At 46.5% G+C, this 21612-nt stretch overlaps 1 long non-coding RNA gene across 4 annotated transcripts in view; it reads left to right on the top strand.

Moving 5' to 3' along the window:
• LOC116752893 overlaps positions 1 to 21612 on the top strand; it is a 90978-nt gene that overhangs the window by 20145 nt on the left and 49221 nt on the right. For all 4 annotated transcript variants that reach the window (XR_004349638.1, XR_004349640.1, XR_004349639.1 and 1 more), the window contains one exon: positions 20817 to 20985. This is a non-coding gene — a long non-coding RNA (uncharacterized LOC116752893). The remainder of the gene's footprint in view (positions 1 to 20816; positions 20986 to 21612) is intronic.

The following is a 21612-nucleotide window of genomic DNA, read 5'->3' as shown; positions in this document are numbered from 1 at the left end:
CGCATGTGAAGAAAGTTCATTTGGGACGCTGGTGCTTTCTGGGAGGTGTCAAGCCAGCACTACCCAGTTACTAGACTGCAAGCAAACTAAGGAAAGAGGCTATGTTATTCATTTCTGTAGCCCCTATCCCCAGCTGGGCATATAGTGCTTGGCGCTTAGTAGGTAATTGGTAAAGTATTATAAAGTGAACTGTATTTTTGGTTCCCTACAGAGTCTGCCTGTCTTCAGAACCCAATGTTTGGTAGAACAGCCACCATCAACCAGGACAGGAAAACCCTTAGGCCTTCAGGCCAGTTAGACTTTCCAGGGGTTCATGTCATTGCTATTTCCTTCCCACCCAGAAAAGTACAGGTTAAGCCACAGCCACTAGGCAAAGCTGATTGCCTTTGATGTTTGGACCCACCCTGTTTGGAAGAGACAAAGTGCCTTCTGATTCAAATTCCTACCAGCAAAGAGAGTTATGCACCTGTGGCCGCCAAACCCTTCCACTTCAACCTTCATAGAACCCAAAAGCCACTGTTTTTATAAAACAGCCTCTGATCCCAAACAACCAAGGGATGAGGGGTAAGCCTGAAATCCACCCAAACAGAATTATTGAGTTGGATATGAAGAGGTCAGTAGAAAGATGATCATGGTGATACAATCCAGGCCCTGCTGCTTGCCCATCCTGAAAACTCTTGATGCCAGAGAGGGACTGTTTACTAGTCTGAGGTTTTGATGGGAAGTCCTGGCTATACTGGCACTCAACAGTGGTATCTCAGAGTTTCCAAGGGAGATGTTTCCCCTTATTCCCTTGGCACTGAGTGGTCATTAGAAGTCTTCACCATGGATAGTCTCCTCTCTCCAGAGGGTGAAACAAAGATGTTGGAGCTGGGAGAAAGGCTTGTTTTCTTTCAAATGCAATAGGAGAATAAGAACTTGGAACCTCAAGTTCCAAGTTCTGGGAAATGCATTGAGGGCTTCAGAATTTCCTTTTAATAAGCTCTTTAAAAATAAGACAGAGGGGCTTCCCTGGTGGCGCAGTGGTTGAGAGTCCGCTTGCCGATGCAGGGGACACGGGTTTGTGCCCCGGTCCGGGAAGATCCCACATGCCGCGGAGCGGCTGGGCCCGTGAGCCATGGCCGCTGAGCCTGCGCGTCCGGAGCCTGTGCTCCGCAACGGGAGAGGCCACAGCGGTGAAAGGCCCGCGTACCACAAAAAAAAAAAAAAAAAAAAAAAAAGACAGAGAACAACCTTTCTTATTTAATGGATAGTATCTCTTTATTTTTACTGTATATTTACTGCATGCTTGCTATTATTAACATGATGAGGACATACATGACGGATTCCGGAAGATCACCTTCTGGAAAATGTGAGTGTATCTGAGTCAGGAAAGGGAGGTTGTTGGTTCAGGGAACGATACCTAAATGAGGATGGAGGCAGAGGAGACAACCTGAAATTTGAAACCTGGAGGGTTTGGTCATTCAGTGATTCAGTATGTGACATCCCTCTATGTTCTGCAAATGAGCTAATGGTTCCCCTCAGACTGTGCCTGGGGCTGTTGGAGAGAACAGGTGTAGGATAGACCAGTTCCCAGGATGCTGGTACCTGTCACGGATGTTACCTGGCTGTAGGTGAGACCAGGTCTGGATATTCGCTCTAAAATACCACGTACCATTTCTGAATTCTCACCACAACCCTATGAGATAGGTATTTTCATATCTTACTTTTACAGATGAGGAAACCAAAGTTCAGAAAGGCTAATTAATTTGTTCAAGGTCATATAGCAATTAAAATCAGCAGGGCTTGGATTCTAAACTTAAGTCTGTCCACCCCTAGAGTCTGAGTTCCTAACCAGTATGCTATATAGAATCTCCAGAGTAAAGGAAAGAGCATGGGTTGGGAACACAGATATATGTTCACATTCCAGCTCTACCACTTACTAAAGTAGTCTCTGTGACTTTGGGCTAATTGCTTAAACATCAGTGAGACAACGTTCTCATTTGTAAAATGGGGGCAATAACCTTAACCTCATGAGATATTGGGAGGACTAAATGACACAAAGGACATAGACTCCTAGTAGGGAGGCTGCCACACGTGGACCTTCAATAAATGGTAGCATCCTTTGGTTATTTTAGTAGATTATCAGCTCCCTGAGGAACGAGGCAATGTCGTTGTGCCTCCCACTAGTACAATGCTTGGCCAAGTGCCTGGCACGTGTTAGCCCTTTTCTAAGCATTATGAATAAATGAAAGGTGAAGAAGCTGGATTTTACTAAAGGGTAGTAAACATACTTTGGTAACTTAAACCAATCGGAGAGAAGCTAGCCAAGGGTAGAGGTGGGACTTTCAGGGCTAGAATTATTGAACTGCCCCAAGGAAGGGCAAGAAAGGTGACTGTAAGGTCAGTGTAGAACCCTCCACAGACAAATGTACAAACATCTTTGGGGGATAGATAGGGAAATATCTTACTTATCTTGGGGGTCACGGAAAGGTCAGGATTCAAGAGCCATGTACAGAGCAGCCCACAAGAGGAGATGCCTCAGCTGCTTCCCAGACAGGAGTGTAAGAATCAGGTTTGGGTTGGGGAGAGAATACCACCTAACTGGTGGCACCGCTCTGAATACCCTCAGGCTGAGGAGAGTGGTTAACTCCTACCTGGAGATGGATGAGGCTGAATCTTCAAAGCAAGAATTAGGAACAGGTCCCATGAGCCCATCCAAAGGTCTGTGGACTTGGATCTAGTTCAGTTAGGTCTGCAAAGACCAGGAATAATGATCCTTAGTACCGTGTGAGATATCTAGAACTCTAGTTCCTTCTGTGGTCCCTGAAATAAAACAATAGTTTAACAATTAAATAAAAAACAGATAAGAAAAATTCCTTAAAAACAAAAAGAGGAAGGGCAATATATTGTCACTGTCTTGGAAAGGACAGGGATTTTGAGTCAGACAGAATGGCTTTGAATCCCAGAATCTAGAGCATGCCCCTCAATCTCCTTGGTTTCCTCAATTTCCTTGGTTCTCCTTCAGGTTCCTCATCTGTAGCATGAGGATGTTAACACCTAGCTCTTTGGGTGGTTTTAAAACAATTGTAAGTATCTAGCACAGCACCGGCACATGGGAGACATTTAGAAAACGTCATTTCCTTTCCTCACCTTGCGTGTTTGTCCAGGAACTCGTTAAAAATAGGACCTTATATCCTAATCTATGGGAAGGTCAGAGGGAAGACAATTTTAGTAGGACTGTAGCTGGTGACAGCCTGGAAAGAAAACAGACTAAATACCTGACACTTGTAAGAAAAAACAGAAATGGGGGTTAGCAGGCCCAAAGGGTCTAGGAGTCTGACAATACAGCCCTCCACTTAGGAGGAGTGGTTCTCAGCCCCGGCTGCACATGGGAGCCACTGGGGTGGCTTTGGAACACAGCCGGGCCCAGGCCCCACTCCAGACAAATGGAATAGAATTTCTGCAGTTGGAGCCTGACATCTTTTTGTGGACTGATGGATGATTTTAGTGTGAAACCAGGTTTGAGAGTGCTATCCGGAGGCAGGGGGAATGATCATGATGACTTCTAAGATGGAGGTCATCCTAACATCTAGCTCCAAAAAGAAGGGCTTTTCAAACTTTTATTTATGAAGTACCCAGAAAAGGAGAGAACGAATGCGATCGAGGAACATGATCCAAAGCAGCTCATTCAAACTGAAATCTCACATTTGATGTAAAAAAATCATCTGAATTTTGTTCCATAAAGCACTCATGTTTATTTCAGTAGAAATTACCCCTCCTCCCCCCCAAAAAAATCTCCTTGAGTAAAAATGGTGCCCCAGATATGCCATGCTTCTCCAGGGCATCATGAATCCCAGGAATCCCCAACTGAACAGCATAATTTTAGGTCATTCACCTTGGCTGACGAGCTCCCCGGCCACTGGAGGGACAGCTGGGCGGGGGGTTGCCCCTGTTTATGATGCTGGCTGTGGGGTCACCCAGAGCAGGAACTGACAGGCCCAGCTCCCTTTGCTGCTGTAGCCTGAGGAGGGGGCACTGTTGCTTCTTCCACAACTTTCTTGCTAGAGAAACTGCCCGATGGCTCCTAGCCAGGCAGCTTGGTAAAGCTTTGTGAAGAAATAGATTCCTTTCCCAGTCCTCCTGAGGCTGTATTTCTAAGGGAATTTACAAGAATAGAAATTGTTTTCATCTTCAGTCAAGATACAGAAAGCTTCACTCTCTCCCCACTTCCTCCCACTTTTTAGATCCCCAACTGCTTTAAGAAACACATCCTTGTGGGAGAATTTGCTCTCTCCTCTACCTCCCTACCAGCAGCCAGACTCACAAAAAGTACTTGAACTGCCCTGAGGCATTTCTGTCTGGCCTGCTACTTTCCTTTGGACCTGCCCCTCTCTCCAAATCCATTGCCCCCTCCTTCTCCAGCCCCCCCATTTCATAAATTTCAACAAAACAACATCTTCCAGGAGCAAACATGTTCTGGTTTGAGGGGATAAGTGGGATGTGGGGTGTAGGATTAGAAGGAGCTGCCTTCTTTCCAGAGAACTAGAAGAAGGAAGCAGAGGGAATTAACATTTTTTAAGGCTAAGTCCTCATACATCATTTCATTTAAACGTCATAAAACCCTGGAACACAGCTACAATTATCTCCATTTAACACATGAGAAAAACTGAGGCTCAAAGAGGTGAACTAAGATTTAAACACAAGCATATGGTATGTATAGTATGTATGAATGAATGAACAGATAAATGAGTGAATGGATGGAGTAAACTAAGAAACAAAATTAGGATTCTTTTGACTGCACCACCTGCCCAAGGGTCGCCAGAAGTCCCTACTGTCAGTGATCCCCCTCAGGGAAATATACTGAAGGCCACTGTCCCTGGCTTCTCACAGGCAGTGCTAACTCCTTATTGTCTGTGTTTCTCCTGCTGCTGCGGCTCCCAGCCTCCAATTGTCGGCCCAGGGCAGCAGCAGAGGCGCTCAGCATTTGCCCTGGGACCTGTGTTACAAGCTGTACTGTCTAAGTGAATCTTCTGTGCCCACCTGGGAAAGTTGGTTGGAAGGAAGTTCTCCCAGAAAGCCCCAATTCCAGAAGATCTGCTCCTGGGGTCTCCACCACGGAGTCCAGGACTGTGGGAAGCCACCTGACCTGCCGCAGAACACCCACCTTCCGTGTCTCTCTTTCTTACAGAGCCAGGTTTCTGTGAGAACCAAGCCTGAAGGGGGACAGAAGGCCAGGTGTTCTCTGACTCTTTCTTTCTTTCTTTTTCTGTGTTCTGGCCTAGTTCTCTTTGACTCTGGCCCTGGTTTGTACTGACACTGCTGAAGGAACATCTCCTCGGACTCTGCACCCATGCCTAGGGCATCGTGGGTATTCAGTTAAGGTTTGATGAAGTGCACTGAGTGGACAGCTGCCAGACATACCATCTTCTCTCAACAGGAGGGAAGAGAGCCCGGACAGGACAAGAAATGGAGGAGGGGAGGGAGACACTGAGGAAGGGAGGAGGGGGCCCTGAGTTAGGAAGGCCTTGGTCTTTAGTTGGCTGCTGTGGGTTTGCTGGAGGAGAGGAGTTAGTGTCACAGATTAGTGGGATTTGACATGAACAAGTGCTGTTATTTGGAAGGGAATGAAGAATTGAAAGGTTAGTAGCTGAAGAGATGTTCTTGCCTAGTCACACTGTTGTTCTTAGAGACCTGTGTCTGCAGCCCAGGGCTGGGAGCCCCATGGAAGCTCTGAGCTGTGTCGCTATATCATCAGGAGGCATTTTAAGTGAGTGAAAAAAGTGACTGGGGTTCAGGCACAAAGCTGATGCTTTAATTAACGTCCTCTCCTCTGCTGTGTGAGGCCCTCTCCTGATTTAACGCAGCAGGAGGGATGGGAAGAGAGCACCAGCTGGTTATAGGTAAAGGAAAGTCAGATTTTGTTGCTTCTTTTTTTCTTTTTCTTTTTTTTGGCTGGATGCCTCTCCAACTACAGAGGACCACCTCCTGACAAACCTCCTCCCTTCTGCATTATTCATCCCCTTGCTTCTTATGCGTATGAGTGCCTGTGTGTGTACACGTGCACGAGCACTGGGGAGGGCGATAGGTGTGCACAGTTTGCCTGGTTGTGCCCGTTTCCTACCTCATGCAGACTGTTGTCTGTGCCCCAGGCTGCCAGCAGCATCTCCTAAAGCCCAGTACCTCCCAGGCCTGGGGGAAATGCAAGGAAACAGCAAGGAGCCATTACCTAAGACCTCTGGCTTCTGGCAGTTGAGTGGGCTTGGCCACCAGGCAGAAGGAACCTTGAGTGCTGCTGGCAGGGCCTCTGGCAGCTCATGTAGTAACTGTGGCTCCAACCCGTCAACCAGGGCAAAGGAGCCCAGAGGCATGAACTCACTTCCACTTTAAGCTCTGGGATTCAGAGAGGTCACCTGGCCCCATTCATCCGGGGTCATTAGGGATGTGGCCTCAGGGGCAGCAAGGCAGCTCCTCTAGAGGTTGGTGACCAGGCGCCTACTAGAACCCAGCATCCTCTGGGGCTTAGAGCAGGCGACGGATGGAGGAGAGCTGGGACCCCTCTTGCTTGGCAGTCGAAGAAAGCAGTCTTCCTGGTGAGCTTACAGCACCCAAGATTGTTCTCTCCTCACCTCACACACACTGTCCTGTCCACCCAGCCCTACTGGGATCTTCATGCAAAGTAATAAACCCAGGCCTAATGGCCCTAACAGCAGAAGAAGCCTGGGTACCAACCCGGAGTGCCCAGAGCAGCAACAATTTGGCCGTACTCCTTCCCCATGGTACACATCCAGCCCTACAGGCTTTGGGTCCCTCCTGGCCCCTGCCTCTCCAGGGACCCTCCCCGAGGAAAGCAGTACCCTTTAAGTGCTTGGAGATCAGTGCGGGAGGTGCCAGGGGAGTGTGTGTGTCATTCACTAGCTAAAAGCAAATCCTGCCTTCGCATTTGCCTGCAAGTGCCCGCAGCCTCCCACTTGCTATTGTCTCTGGAGCCTGCCCTGCATTTCTGTGAGCCTTCTGTGGGCACTGCTATGTGTGAAGAGACTCAGTGAGAATAGGAACTCATTGGATTTGCTGATAATTCCCTACTACCCGAGATGCGTAAATTAGGACATATTTGCTCACTGCAGAGGGATGGGTGCTCCACGTGGGAACTGTGTTCTCTGCAGAGCACCACCGCCTGTGGGCACATCAGTGTACGCGTGGTAACGTATGCCCGCACAGTCTGGCAGCAGCACTGACCCGGGAGGCTGAATTGAACCACACGTAGGGGAACATGGTTGCAATGTGCTTTAGAGGAGAGTCAAGGCAAGCTGCCCTCATCTCTTCTCATTGCAGAGGAGTAAGCAAGCCAGCGGTCATATGCGCCAAAGCCTTCACACATTGCACGCTTCCACATATACGTACATATTTTATTGAGATAAAAATACGATTCTCCATTTGAATGCGCGATGCGGTGTCATTTAGTGCATTCACAGCGTTAAGCAGACACCACCACTCTGGTTTCAAAAGATTTTTGTCACCCCTGAAGAATGCCCCTCACCCAGTAAGCAATCACTCCCCATTCTTCCTTCCCACTCAGTCCCTGGCAACCACTAATCTAGTTTCTGTCTCTATGGATTTGCCTATTCTGAATTTTTCATACAAATGAAATCATACAATGTGTGATTCTTTGACGTCTTTAACTTAGCATAATGTCTTCAAGTTTCATCCAAAGTGTAGCATGTATCGGGACTCCATTCCTTTTTATGGCCGAATAATAATCTGTTGTATGTATTTACCACAATTTGTTTATCCATTGATAAACGTTGGGGTTGTTACAGCCTTTTGGCTATTGTGAATAGTGTTGCTATGAATATTTGTGAACAAGTATTTGTTTGAGTACCTGTTTTCAATTCTTTGGGGAATATACCTAGTAGTGGAATCGTGACTAATATGGTTAAACATAATTCTATGTTTAACTTTTTGAGGAAATATATATATATATATATATATTTTTTTTTTTGGAAATATATTTTTTATTTGATCCTCACAGCACCCCTGTGAAGTAGACAGGGCAGATATTAGAGAGAATGTATATTAAGCATCTAGGTCGTTCATTACCTACACATAATAAGTGCTCGATAAATTTTAAAATAGTATTATTATCAGATGCAGAAACTGAGGCTCAGAGAGTTCAAGTGACTTGCACAAGCTCTCTATAAATAATAGAATCTAAACGAAATCCACGGCTTCCAATTTTAGACCATAGAGCCAGTCTTCTTCCAACAGATTTCAGGAACTCAGGCCATGGATTTTCCCCAGGAAAAAAAAAAACCAATAGTGTGAATTTCCCCTTGGGCTCAGGGACCTGCCCTGCCCTAGCCCAAGGAGAAGAGACAGGAGAACTGAGCAGGGAGAGACCTCCCACTCTGCTCTCCCAACCTCTGCGCTGTCCTGCCTTCTCCCGGACCTCAGCTCTGCAACAGCAGCCTGACAGCAGGTGGAGAGTGGCGCTGAGTGTAACTGACAGCTGGCTGGGCTGTCACTTCCCCTGAACTCCCATTGTCCCTCCAGAGCCCCTGGTTTTCCTGCCTTTGGCCCATCTGCAGAAATAGTTACCATGGACCTCCCCCTGGGGCAACCCAGGGCGGATGTGTGACCCAGAGGCTCGCCCCGGGCAGAGGATCCATCTGCTTGTCTCTTCTCATCTGGGATCCCGCCTGTCTCATCTGGGATCCCGCCTGAGCATTGCATGTCTGCATCAGTGTTTACTCACCAGCACCTCAGAGGGACTTGACCAGTACCCTCACCTCAGAGGGCTGGGTCTGCAGCCCGGAGGAGTTAAGTGACTTTCCGGCACTCAGGCAAGGGAAAGACAGCACAGATTCCCGGCAGGAGCTTTCTGCCCAGCCCCCATTCTCTTACTCTGCCCTGCCCATGATACCAAGAGTAAGGAGCACAGACTTCTGGAGAAGAGAGGTGTCGCAAACTCAGGCAGGAAAGATCCAAGAATCCATGTGGTTCACCCCTGCCTCCGGATGAGATTAGGCTGAAATCCTGTGGGTCTAGCTGACCCCTGCAAATACAGCAGAGGCATCTCTGATGGGATGGGGAGGAAGAAGTGGCAGCCAGGGGGTCCTGGGGGACTTTGTAATTTTTGCTTTGTTTCTTTAACTCGTCCATGATTGTTGCCTTTGGGCCTATCCTTCTGCTTTCCCCCCTCCCTCTCTTCTTGTTAAAAGTCTGTGGTTTGACCGCTTCAAAAAGTGGCAGCCACTCCCAGATTTTATGGTTCTGAAATGTCAAGACCAGTTGGGAGTTCTGTTTTTATTTTTCTCCTGAAGAGTAGGGTGGGGAAGAGCCCTAGAGTGTCCTAGCTTCAGGGGAAAGGCCTTAGGGGAAAAAGTTGACAGGTTTCTGTCTCTTCCTGTGGTCTCTGTTGATTCCTAATGATGCAAAGGTCAGAATGGATCAGAGAGGAATGGCCTGGCAGTGACTACCTTGGGCAGAAGGAAGGAGGAGTGATTGGCAGAGGGTGCCTGGGAGCTGGCAACGTTCTATTCCTTGACCTAGTGAGTGGTTATGTGGGTGTTGCTGACCTTGAGCTATACATTTGTGTTTTGTACATCTTTTAAAAGAAAATATTTATTTGGCTGAGTCAGGTCTTAGTTGCGGCATGCGGGATCTTTCGTTGCAGCACTCAGGCTTCTCTCCAGTTGTGGCATGAGGGCTCTAGAGCGCGCGGGCTCACTAGTTGCAGCGTGTGGGCTCTCTAGTTGTGGCGTGCGGGATTTAGAGCATGCAGACTTAGTTGCCCCACGGCATGTGGGATAGAACCCACGTCCCTTGCATTGGAAGGCAGATTTTTAACCGCTGGAACACCAGGGAAGTCCCCTGTTTTGTGCATCTTTATGTATGTGTATTGTTATATTTCACAACAAAAAAGCTTAAAGAAGAACAATCCTGGCTTACGAGTCAGAGTATCTGGGCTCATCCTCGGCTCTTCCACTTATTTGTCATGAGATCATAGTATAGTCAACTTACTCTCTCTGGTCCTCAGTTTCCACATCTGTAAAATGGGGGTCAGCAAACCTTAAAGCTCTCAGGGTGGCTGTGAGGGTTGAGTGAAAAACTTGTGTATTGTTGATACCCAGTAAGCTATAAAGCATGATTCACATGTAAAATATTATTTTATTTTATGGAGGGTCAGATAAGGGTGGAGATCAGCAGGAGAGCAGAGGCTACTGATGGGAACTGGGCCAGCCAAGGAAAGGTCAGCAGCCATGCTTCGGGTTTGTGGGGAGGATGGAGGTATTAGTTTCCTAAGGCTGCCAGAACAAATTACCAAAATCTGGGTGGCTTAAAACAACAGAAATTTATTCTTCCACAGTTCTAGAGCCTAGAAGTGTGAAATCAAGGTATTGGCAGGGCCACACTCCCTCTGAAGGCTCCAAGGAAGAGCCTTTCCTTGCCTCATCCTACCTTCTCCTGGCTCCCCGTAGACCTTGGATTTCTTTGGCTTTGCAGCTGTGTCACTCCCATCTCTGCCTTCATCTTTACACCATCTTTTTCTTTGTGTGTCTCTGTGTCCAAATTTCAGTCTCCTTTCTCTTATCAAGATATAGGTCATTGGATTTAGGGCCAACTCTAGTCCAATATGACTTCATCTTAACTTGACTACATCTGCAAAGACCCTATTTCCAAATAAGGTCATATTCTCAGGTACCAGGGATTAGGACTTCCACATATCCTCTTGGGGGACACAATTCAACCCATTGCAATGGAATTCTGGATGGAGAGATAGAGAAACTGGACTCAGGCCCCACTTCTACCACTTTGTGGACTTGGGCACTGGCTTCTTCAGCCTAAATGAGAAAATAAGTAGGAAATTAGAATTTGTTAAATGCCTGTAACGTGGTGTAGGGGTATTGTGAGGTTGACAATGTCATCCTTATTTTGCAGATAAAAAGATTGAGGCTGGGAAAGGGCATGGAAGTTACTCGATCCCACTGCTAGTAAGAAGGGTCTTCTGGGATACGAGTGGAGAGGAAGTGCATGGTGACCCCTTCTGGGGCTCAAATTCAACAAGTTAAAGCCATATGATTTTATAAAACACCGGAGGGTTTATTCCTGGTCCCCAAGTGAATCAAAGGATAGGAAGTTAAAAAATAAACTGTAGTTGAACTCAGAACCCAGGACTTACACTGCCTTGTGGAAATGAGTGTAGACCCCTGAGAGAGGATGCACAGCTGTGTAATTCCCTCTGCTCAGTGGCCAGCTCAGCACAGAGTCCTGCATTGGTCATGTGATATGGGCTGTGGAGGACAGGACAGATTCAAATCTCTGCTCTGTCTGCAACTATAAACGTCCACAGCTCCCACCCCAAAGTGCCCTGACCCCTGACTGGGCTATGGCATAGGTTCCTATCTTGGCTATAATGTTGCTGTTGGATTGTCTATGGGTGCTTGGCCTGTCCATGTGTCCCCCTCAGACTGAGAGATCCCCAGAGACCATCTGGTAAGCATTCAGCACAGCTCACTGTTCAGGTACCTTTCAAATGTAAGCACTGTGCTAGGGATATAGACAAGGGTTGGTTTTCCCACTCCAAGGAATTGGCCCAATTTTCCAGCAGGCATTCTCTCTTTCTAACCCACTGGCCAGCTCCTTCCCAGGGATCCAGCTCCCCAGCAGGTGAGGACTGATCTTCTCTTGCTCTGACCATCTTCTGGGGCCACAGATGCAGCTGCCAACACTTCTGGTCACAGCTCCAGGTGCAGAGGAAAGGAAAAAATGATGGTGTTTGCTCATTTAACAATTTTGAATAGAACCTTTCAGAAGGGCCTTTGGCTGGCTAGTGGTCTAGCAGCCAGCAGAAACTAATGCCAGGTATAGCAATAGCCTGGAGAAGTTGTCCCTTCCAGCCTTTCCCTTGCAATGTGCTGGTCCCCTAGAGAAGACTAAAGATGTTCCAGTGTTTTCTCGCTACCTCTTGGGCTGCACTGGAAGTGCCCAAAGGAACAGTGGCTGAAATCAGAATTCTGGAAGGCCCCTCGGATCAATGGCTCTCAAACTTGAATCTATCTCAGAATCACCTAGGGCAGTGGTTCTTAGAATTTTGTGTGCACCAGAATCACCTGAAGGGCTGTTAAAACACAGATTGCTGGGCCCCATCTCCAGAGTCTGTGGTACAGAGGGAGAATTTGCATTTCTCAGAAGTTCTCAGGTGTTCATGATGCCACTGGTCTGTGACTACCCTTTAAGAATACTGGTATAGGACCAGAGTCTCGGGCCCCAGTCCAGGAGATTCTTAGTGAGAATAAGGTAGGGCCCAGACATCTGTATTTTTAACAAACTTGCAGGTGATTCTGAAGCACAAGGTTTAGGAAATCAATGCCTTAGAGCGACACTGTAAGTCAGGGCTTAGGACTCCCAAAGACACACTCAGGGGATACTGAGGAAGCGGACTTTGAGTACGGTTAGGGCAAGGACAGTGTCATATACATAGACATCTCTGTATGTATTTGGCAGCAAACAGCATGAAAGAGGTGTGAAATGAGAGTTTATTGCTGAGTGAAAGCTAGGACTTCCCCTGGGGTAAATGGAGATCGCGCACTTTGTTTTTTTAATGAGGGAGACATTGAATAAAGCTAGTGGTCCTGGTTACATTCTGGGACTTTGCTCAGCCTGATTAGAGGATTATTTCCCACTTTGGATTAAGAACCAGATAAGATTCTTGTATCTTCTTTCTCTACCAAATTCTCCTCTTCCTAAAATAGGTAGAATAATGTCAGTATCCCTCTGAGATTAGGAGGGAATGGGAACTCCCATGCCAGGTCTGATGAATTGGTAGTGACTGTTTGGAGTTCTGAGTCAAGGGGGGGGATTTAAGTCTGAACTCAGCAGAAAAAGTAGGAAAGAGTGATGTGATTGATTAACAGTGGCTACCATGGGTGCCTAGTGAGGATCTGCTGTCCCTGGGCAAGAGCAGGAGGGTTGGGTAGCTGGCAGCCCCCAGAGGCAGGGGTTTACCAGACTGAGTCTTTACTATAATTCTGGTGGAGAGGCTGAGATCTTCAGGATGTGAGGAACTGGCCCTCAACAGCGAGGAAGAAAGCTGGTTGTCAGAACTGGGGCCTGAGGTCAGAGGTGGATGAACAGGCAAGGAAGGGCTTGATGCACAAATCCAGGGCTCCAACACCTTTAATTCCTCTTGCCCAGGTCCAGGACTGGAACACCAGACTGTGTTGGGGCCCCCGAAGGAGTGGGGACCAGGCAAGTAGCCTGCTCGGGCAGCCTGGACTGACTCATTCTGGAAAGAAGACAAATTTGGGGCTCCTGAGTCCTGTCGGCAGTGCTGACCTCCCGTCCCTAACCTCATCCATCCAGGCTCTGCTGAGGGACTGGCCAGGCCTGGACAAGCATTTGGAAGCGTCTGAGATCAGAAGAAAAAGAAAATAGCCCATGTCTGGGAGATGCATTAACTTTCCACCCTGTGCTCTGACACCTGGTTTTCCACTGGGGAAATTCATGGGATGCCGCTGCCTCCTTCCTGACCTCTGTGTCCCTGGCTGGGCCTCCTGACCTTGTTGCTTCCTCTCATCCTTCAGAAGATGACCGTGCATCCATTCAGGCAAAGTTTAACAGCCAAGATCTCCCACCCCCCACCCCCTCCAGCCTCCTATACTTGTGCAGCCCCGGTTTCTGCTATGAGTCTGTGCACATTCCTATCTGAGGACAGAAGGGGTCGTGATGGGCTCACAATTAAGTCCTGGAACCGCAGCGTGGAGCCAGTTAGTGTGCAAGTCCCAAACCAATGTTGCGTGGCAGCCTGCGGAGGATCCAATCTGGCCCCAGGGTTTCTGGGCTCTGAGCAGGGAGCAATAGGAAGGTAGCCCCTTACACCCCACCTAAAATAGCAAGACTGTGCAGGACAGCCCTGGACTGGCACCCAGACGTAAAAATCACCCCTTAGAGCATTGCCTCTGCCCAGGCTGGCTCCCTGAGAATTCCCTCATTTCTTCACCAGCAACCTGGGGCCTCGGTCAGTTTCCCTCTCCTCCTCACTGTGCCACCACCTACCCTCCCCCAGTACAGTCGGAAAGTGGCCTTTTCGGCTCCCCTTCTCTGGCCTCCTCCCATCCTCCAAACCACAAGTACACAAGTACACGGGTCTTTCTATTTAAAGATGTCTCTACATGGAAACAGACAGGAGGTAAAAGAATTGTGGAAAATATCCCCAAAGGTTTTATAAATTTTTTCTACCAGGAAAGAATTTCTACTGGGCAGTGGCTGACTCACAGTGACACAGCAGGCCAGTGATGCTTGGGGACACATCTGCTCCTCTTAACAGGGTTATATATTCCATGCAATTAGGGGCAATGCACGGTCCTCAATGATCCACAGGGTCTAGTGGTGCCTGCACACAGTAGGTCCCTCATTCATTTTTTTTCAACAACACTTATTGAGAGTCCTTAGGTGCCAAGCATAGGGACTACATTGATAAACAGGACTGTGGAGTCCCTGCTTTTAAGGAATACATGGCTGAAGAAAGAGATGAACATATATCATTGCAAAAGAGGATGTCATCATAAGCCCTGTCAGGGTGGAGAGTTACTAATGCTTTTCCAGAGAGCCTTGAAGGATCAGGAGAATCTTGGCAGGTGTTGATGCAGAGAAAGGACATGGCAGACAAAGGGAGCAGACTTGGCCATTCCTCAGACGCATGGATGGGCCAGCAGGAAGTTATTACCAGAGTGGTCAGACTGAATGGGGAGGCCGTTCTGTCTCAGCACTCCCTCTCTGACCCCTTTGTTGTCCTCCTCTTATTAGTGTGGCAGGGATTGGTGACAGGTGGGGAAGATGGAGCTCAATGGTCTTTCCACCTTCCTCCCAGCTCTTCTCTAGACTCCTTCTCCCCTTTCAACACCCCCCCCACCTATTAAACAATAGGTGTTTAATAGGTGGGACAATAGGGGGACAGTTAGAGTAGGGCAACTGTATGGTATAGTGGCTCAGAGCAGAGACTTTGGAGTAAGACTGTCTGAGATAAAATTTAAGTTTTCCTACTTACTAGCTATGTGATCTTAGGACAGCCCCCTCTATGTGTCAGTTTCCTAATCTATAAAATGGAGATAATAGTAGTGCCTCCTTCAGAGGGTTACTGTGAGAAGGAAATAACATGTAAAGCACTTAGAAATGGTACCTGCCGCATGGAGAGTAGCTATAAGTGCTAGCAATCATTACTACCCCCACCTCTATTACTATTGTTACAGGATTCTAAGTTATGATATCTCAGGGTCTCTTTGGAGTATCTCTCATTCCAGATTCCGTAGAACTGATACCCTTAAACCAGTAATCCCCAAACTTTTGTGTGCATCTGGATTACCTGAAGAGCTATTGGTGCAGTCACAGGGGTCTCTATCTCAGGAGCTTCTAACTCAGTGGTCCTGTGTTGGGGCCCAGGAATTTGTAATTTTATCAGTCTCTCTGGGTGTTTCTGATGAACACCAAGGACAGTGAACTTTGCAGAAGCTGATTGTTCCCTCTTTCGGGTTCAGGGACTGGGCATTCTTGTTCTATTGCTCCTGACCCTCAGGGCTGGATTAACTGGGTACTTTGTTACCTTAGAGAAGCATACCTGGGGAGGAGATTCGAATGTATTTGCATCTTGTTGGCAATCAGGAAGGGATACGGACAATCTGAACAAAGGGTTTATTTGTTATAACACTTAGGAGTGAGGGTAGGGCTTCCAGGGACCCAAGCCTGAGAGACCTTGATTAAATATGAAGGAGGGATGGTGCAGCAAGGTCTAGGTTACAAAAGGAAAGTCTTTTCTCATCCAGGGGTCCAGGAGAAGAAGAAGAGGACCCGGGGGTGCTAAGGTGGGGCAGAGCAGAGGTATAGACCAGCCCTAAGCCAGGGAAGCTTTGATGCAGATCCTGGGAGGGACGAGCAGTCGTTCCACTGACTTCTTGTGTCCCCTGGCCAGCTATCTCCCTTCTCCTCTTTGCAACTTCAACATTTTGACCCCTTTTTGCTCCTGTGTTTCCTCCCATTTCCTGTTGAGAGGAGGATCTTGCCTCTTTGTGGAGGAAGGCCAGAGAAGACCTTCAAGAAATACCAGGCCCTAGAAGGAAACAGCATACATTGATTCAAATGTTAGCTGAGGAGAAGCAGCTGCCTTTCATATCTGCACCAACAAATGTTAAGCAAATCAGTGACCCTTCAAGGCTGCTTCTCAGGGGAGGAAAAGGAAGGGAATTATGATCTAAGGCCAGAAGTCTTAGCTGACTTTGGTGCACTTCAATGGGGAGAAAACTTTTAGTTAAAAGCTGTTTTAGTGCTGATCCAAAGGGAAATTGAGCCAAGTGAACTACAAAGTAATTTCTGACCTTGGAAAAATAGAAGGCAAAATCCAGCTCCCCCTAAGCACCCCCTCCCCAGGCCTAGAGAGAACAGAGTTGATTACTGCTATCCCTGCAGGTTATGTTCACTCCAGTAAGATAGTATTTAAATGTATAGTGTTTACCAAGCTGTGGCTTCAGAGGTAGCATGAAAGGTCTAGAAGGGGTTGAGGGGCCTTCACAGTGAGTTCCATGACTGCTTCCAACTCTGCTCAGCTCCAGCTCCCTCTCAGCCACAGGCCGCCACTAGGGAACAGCAGTGATGCTTTCACTTCTTCGGGGCTTTTCATGAAGGAGAGCTGCTAAGGGTTTAGGCCCCTGGAACTCCCTCAAATATGTATGCCTGTCATTTCTGGTAATGTCTATTTCATATCTGTCATTCCACTTCAAAAACTTTTAAACATTTCCTATATCATGACTTCATATTCTGTGTCTGATAATTTCAATACCTGAAGCTCTTGTTGGGAAGCAGGGGGCCACATTTGTTGTGGTGGTTTATTTCTTGTGTGTTTACTGATCTTCGATGGCGACGTCATATTTGATTTTTATTTCTGAAAAACCTAGAGAACTAAAATGAAGATTCTTTCCTCAGTGAGAATTTGCATTTGCTTTTGATGGAAGTTAGGACCACTACGGACCACAGAAAGCTTTATACCCTAGTGGATCCTTGGCTAAACCTCAGGGTCTTGGGTTCAGCTCCTCCACTTCGCTGATGGCCCAAGGCTTAGTCTCCTAAAAGCAGCCCTGATATCAGCATTTATCCTCTGGGCAACCCTCACCTTTTACTTACGCTTAACCATTCACAGTACTGGTTTTAGTTCATGGTTTGTAAGGCCTTTTTTCGTCCTTGTAGAATTATTTATTACAAGTCTGGCACTGAAATAACAATTATATTTTGTATAGGGTCTAGTTGTTTTGTAGCAGAAATCTTCAGAATTTTTAGTCTATCAAACTGCTGCATTATGAAGTCAAGATTTAAATTTATATCCTGCCTCTGACATGTGCTAGCTGCATGGCACTTAACCTTTTGAGTCTCAGTTTGACTCTCTGTGAAAAGATGTGTAAAAATACCTCGCAGTTGTTCCCGTCCATTTCCCACTGCCACACACTGCAAATTGTAATAGATGATATTCACGTGAATGACACACCAGACGTTTATAATACCTAAAACAATTTTACAGGGAAGTGAAGCACTACAGTAGTCTGTATTTGTTATAACTATTAACGTATGTGAGATGTAGTTACTACAAGCACAGATAAGATAAATCTCGTGTTATGTGAAATTTGCCCACCTTTACTAATTTTTCCCCCCACCCAAAATGGCATTTTGGAACAGAAATCAGCAAAAGACTTATTATGTGATAACCTTGATTCTGTTTTAATTCTAAAATAATATAAAAAATGTAAATAATTTGAAAACTTTGGTATTCTAATAGGTCTTCGTATAGCAAGGAGCTCATTCAAGCTGCTTTAGGGCATAGGCAGGCTGGTGGCTGCTCTGAAACCAGAAGGCTGTTGGGATTCAGCCACTTCTCTCTCCCTGTGCATGCCTCCTTTTCCTTATAGCCTCTGTTCACTCCCAGTTTTGCTTCCTGATAACCTCATCTTGCGCACAACTTTCATGGCCTTTCCCTTCTCTATATCTTTCCACCTCAACATCCACTGTTAACTACCTCCCCCTTCCAATGGTTTCGACCTTGGATTTCTGAAAGCAACCACCTGAGGGTCCTGGTTAATCTTCTAGCCAGGGCTGGCCAGTCTGTGAATTGGCTGCCACTGGGTCACCTTTGCCCCAGTCAGCTGTATCTAAGAAGACAGAATCACAAAGTTACAGGGGCCTCGGGCAGGGCAATTTTCCGTAGAAGAAGTCTGTGGGTATGGTAAGCTTTCACTGAAGAAACACTTTAAAACTCTAGGGGAAACAACAAGGTAAAGGGTTTGTTACACCAGTGTGTCAGGACATGGTGATTATAACAAGCAAGGAGCACAGCAGCTGTTACACACACAGTGCTAAATATGTGAGTTTTCTTCCTGCCAGAAATTTTCCAACCCCGAACTTGTGAGGGCAGGTGGCTTCCTGAGGTTCTATTCCAGCTTTGAGTTTTCATGGAATGAACACATGCATCTGAAAGTATTCCTGGTAGTTGGGCCTTTGATGCACACCCGTTTTAGCCCTAACCCTCCAGGTGTCAGCAATAAGAAGAGGCACTGACTTCTCTGAAGTGATGCAGAGCCCTAGAGCAGAGTTGTCAGGACTAGGACAGTCTAATGGTTGACTGGGTGGACTCTGGAGCCAGACCACCTGGTGTGAATCCTGAATCCATCATTTACTAGCTATATGACCTTAGCCAAGTGTCTTTACCTCTTTGTGTCTCTTTTTCCTCATATGTTAAGTAAGGGTGATAATTATCTTTAAACGGTTGTGGCAGAGATTAAACGAGTTGACACACACAAAGCCCTCACGGCACCATAACAATACCCAATAAACATAAGTTATTGTATTATTAAAACTTCCGGAGGTCATCCTGCTGATTGTATGCCCCTCCATGATCCTACTTCTAATTCACCTCAGAGAACTGAGTCCTCTCCTCTTAGAATCACCTGGAAGAGAATTCACAAACACTTCAGAAAGGCCTTATTGTATCCCATGGCCCATAAAGAAGTAGAGACATTTTCCCCTGCTCATTCTGCTACAACCCAATCTCATGTCTTCTTTGTGTCTCCTTGTCCTTAGAAGGAAGAAGGGCATGGCCCCTGGCCCCTTGCCCGTGTGCTAAAGGGATCCACAGCTAGAGAACAGCCCTTTCCCTTTGAACAGTGGGAAGAGGGCCACGATGTTTCAGAGGCAGATAGCAGCAGCTGGAGAGAGGGGAAGGGAAGCTTGATATGTCCAAACTTGCCCCTTCGGGAGCCATGGTCTCTCATCTCTCCTCTTACAACATTCCTTCTAAAGAATTTTTAGCTTAAACTTAATGATGAAATCCTGTCCCTAGATGAAATCAACCATCCTTATCATGACAGAAAAATGCAAGTATCTGGTACTTTTCCATTACACATAGAGAAAACATAGGGAGTCTTAAAAAAGAAATGTTTGGGTGTTTTAATCCTTTCGTCAAAATGTTTCATTCCTCTCTTTTTAGAAGATGATGACATTCTCCAAGCATTTCAACCAGGTTTGTGAAAGTCTCACTCCTGCTCACACGAATCACATCTGCATGTGCAAAAATACAGAGGAACACGAAAACGTGATTTTACGCACGTTCAAACACACAGGTATCTACAAAATGGCACTCACACATGCCTGTCTACACACCACACACACACACACACCACACACACACACACACACACGTATACCTGCAAACATTCAGGTTCACAACAGATGGCATACATATGAACATACATATGAACAAATAGAAACTAGTAAATAGCGCCATTTCTGCAGTGTTATTGCCATATACAAGCATCCTTCATTTTATTGTGCTTAACTTTATTACATTTGCAGATACTGCATTTTTCACAAATTGAAGGTTTGAGGCAACCCTGCACTGAGCAAGTCTATCAGCACCATTTTTCCAACAGCATTTGCTCACTTCATGTCTCTGTGTCACATTCTGGTAATTCTCTCAGTATTTCAAACTTTTTCATTATTATTATATTTGTTCTGGTGATGTGTGATCAGTGGTCTTTGACGTGACTCCTCCTCACTAAAGCCTCAGATGATGCGTAGCATTTTGTTAGCAATAAAGTATTTTTTAATTGAGGTATGTACTTTTTTAGACCTATTGCACACTTAATAGACTACAATATAGTGCAAGCATAACTTTTCTATGCACTGGGAAACCAGAAACCTTGTGTGACTCCTTTCATTGTGATATTCATTTTATTGCAGTGGCTGGAACCCAGCCTGCCCTATCACCGAGGTCTGCCTGTACTGATACGGAGCGCATATACGCACGCATCTTTGGTGTGGCTAATTCACTACCAGGTTTGGGGGTAGGAAAGAAATTGCATCTTTTCAGGGAGGATCAGAAATCTAGCTGAATTCCTAAACCTGCTGGGTTCCCCATCTCCTCCTTCTGTCCTTGGCTCTCAAGGGAAATGACTGAGTTTTTGAACAGAACTGAGGCCGGAGGATTATTCCAACTCAGAATAGTGGATCCTTGAACATGGGCCCTTCAGATAGTCCAGTGGAGTCTAAGTAATGTCTACTATGAAAAGAGAAATGAATAGCTCCACCACTGAAAACAAGTGTCCAGAAAACAGCAAGTTTATCCTGTGCTAGAGCCAAGGAGCAACCAGGTGCCAATTACATCCCTGGGGGAAGGAAAGGGCAATGCAAGCACAGACTGTGCCCTGTTGTAGGAGAGATACCAGAGGCAGGAAGGGAGGAAAATCTGAATCTATAAGCTTTCTTTTTATATAAACCAGACTCATAAGTTTTCTTTATTTCAGCTGGAACTCACATCACAGCTGCCCTATTTACTTACCTACTGGCTGCATTCCTTAGAACCAGTTTTTTTCCTGTTCAAATGGAAACCAGGCAGAATTGGGAAAATATTTCTTCAGCCAGCTCCTCAGCACTGCTGTCTGAGGGAGACCATCTGACCCAGATGCCCTTTAAGTAAGTAAATACAGTTTTGCCCCGTCCCTGAGCAGAGGAGGGTGTACGAAAAAGGCAGAGGAAACGTTGGGTTCCGGAGGTGGGCTGACGCTGGGGTTGTTCTAACTGACTTCCCTCAGGTCCGTGGAGTCCAGTGGTGTGCTGGTAAATGTTTAACAGCCAATTCTTGGGGCAGGGCGGGGCGGGGGGCTGATTCGTAGTGCCTGCTGATTTCCATGGCCTATTTGGAGCTACCAAAAGTGAAGTCCCTGAACATGGAGTTGGGAGGAGATGTGCACTGGCACTCCATTTCATAATATTTCTACCATCTGATACAATAGATGTACGTAACCTCCAGAACGTAAGTAATTATAAAACGCAGTAAGATAATTAGTGAGTGATGAGTGTTGAGTATTTATTACCTTTGTTTTTGTTTTGTTTTGTCTTCATTTTTTGGTTTCTTGGTTTTTTTGGCTGAGACGCACAGCTTGGGGAATCTGTGTTCCCTGACCAGAGATCGAACTTGGGCCCCGGCAATGAAAGAGCTGAGTCCTAACCACTGGACCGCCAGGGAATTCCCACCTTTGTTTTTAATATGATGTAATTGTCAGTTTTTATAACTTAATTTCAAATGATGTAGAATGCCTT

This window comes from Phocoena sinus, chromosome 1 (genome assembly GCF_008692025.1).
Source record: "Phocoena sinus isolate mPhoSin1 chromosome 1, mPhoSin1.pri, whole genome shotgun sequence".
NCBI lineage: Eukaryota > Metazoa > Chordata > Mammalia > Artiodactyla > Phocoenidae > Phocoena > Phocoena sinus.
The sequence above is the reverse complement of the archived record's forward strand: the minus strand, read 5'-3'. Positions and strand labels throughout refer to the sequence as shown.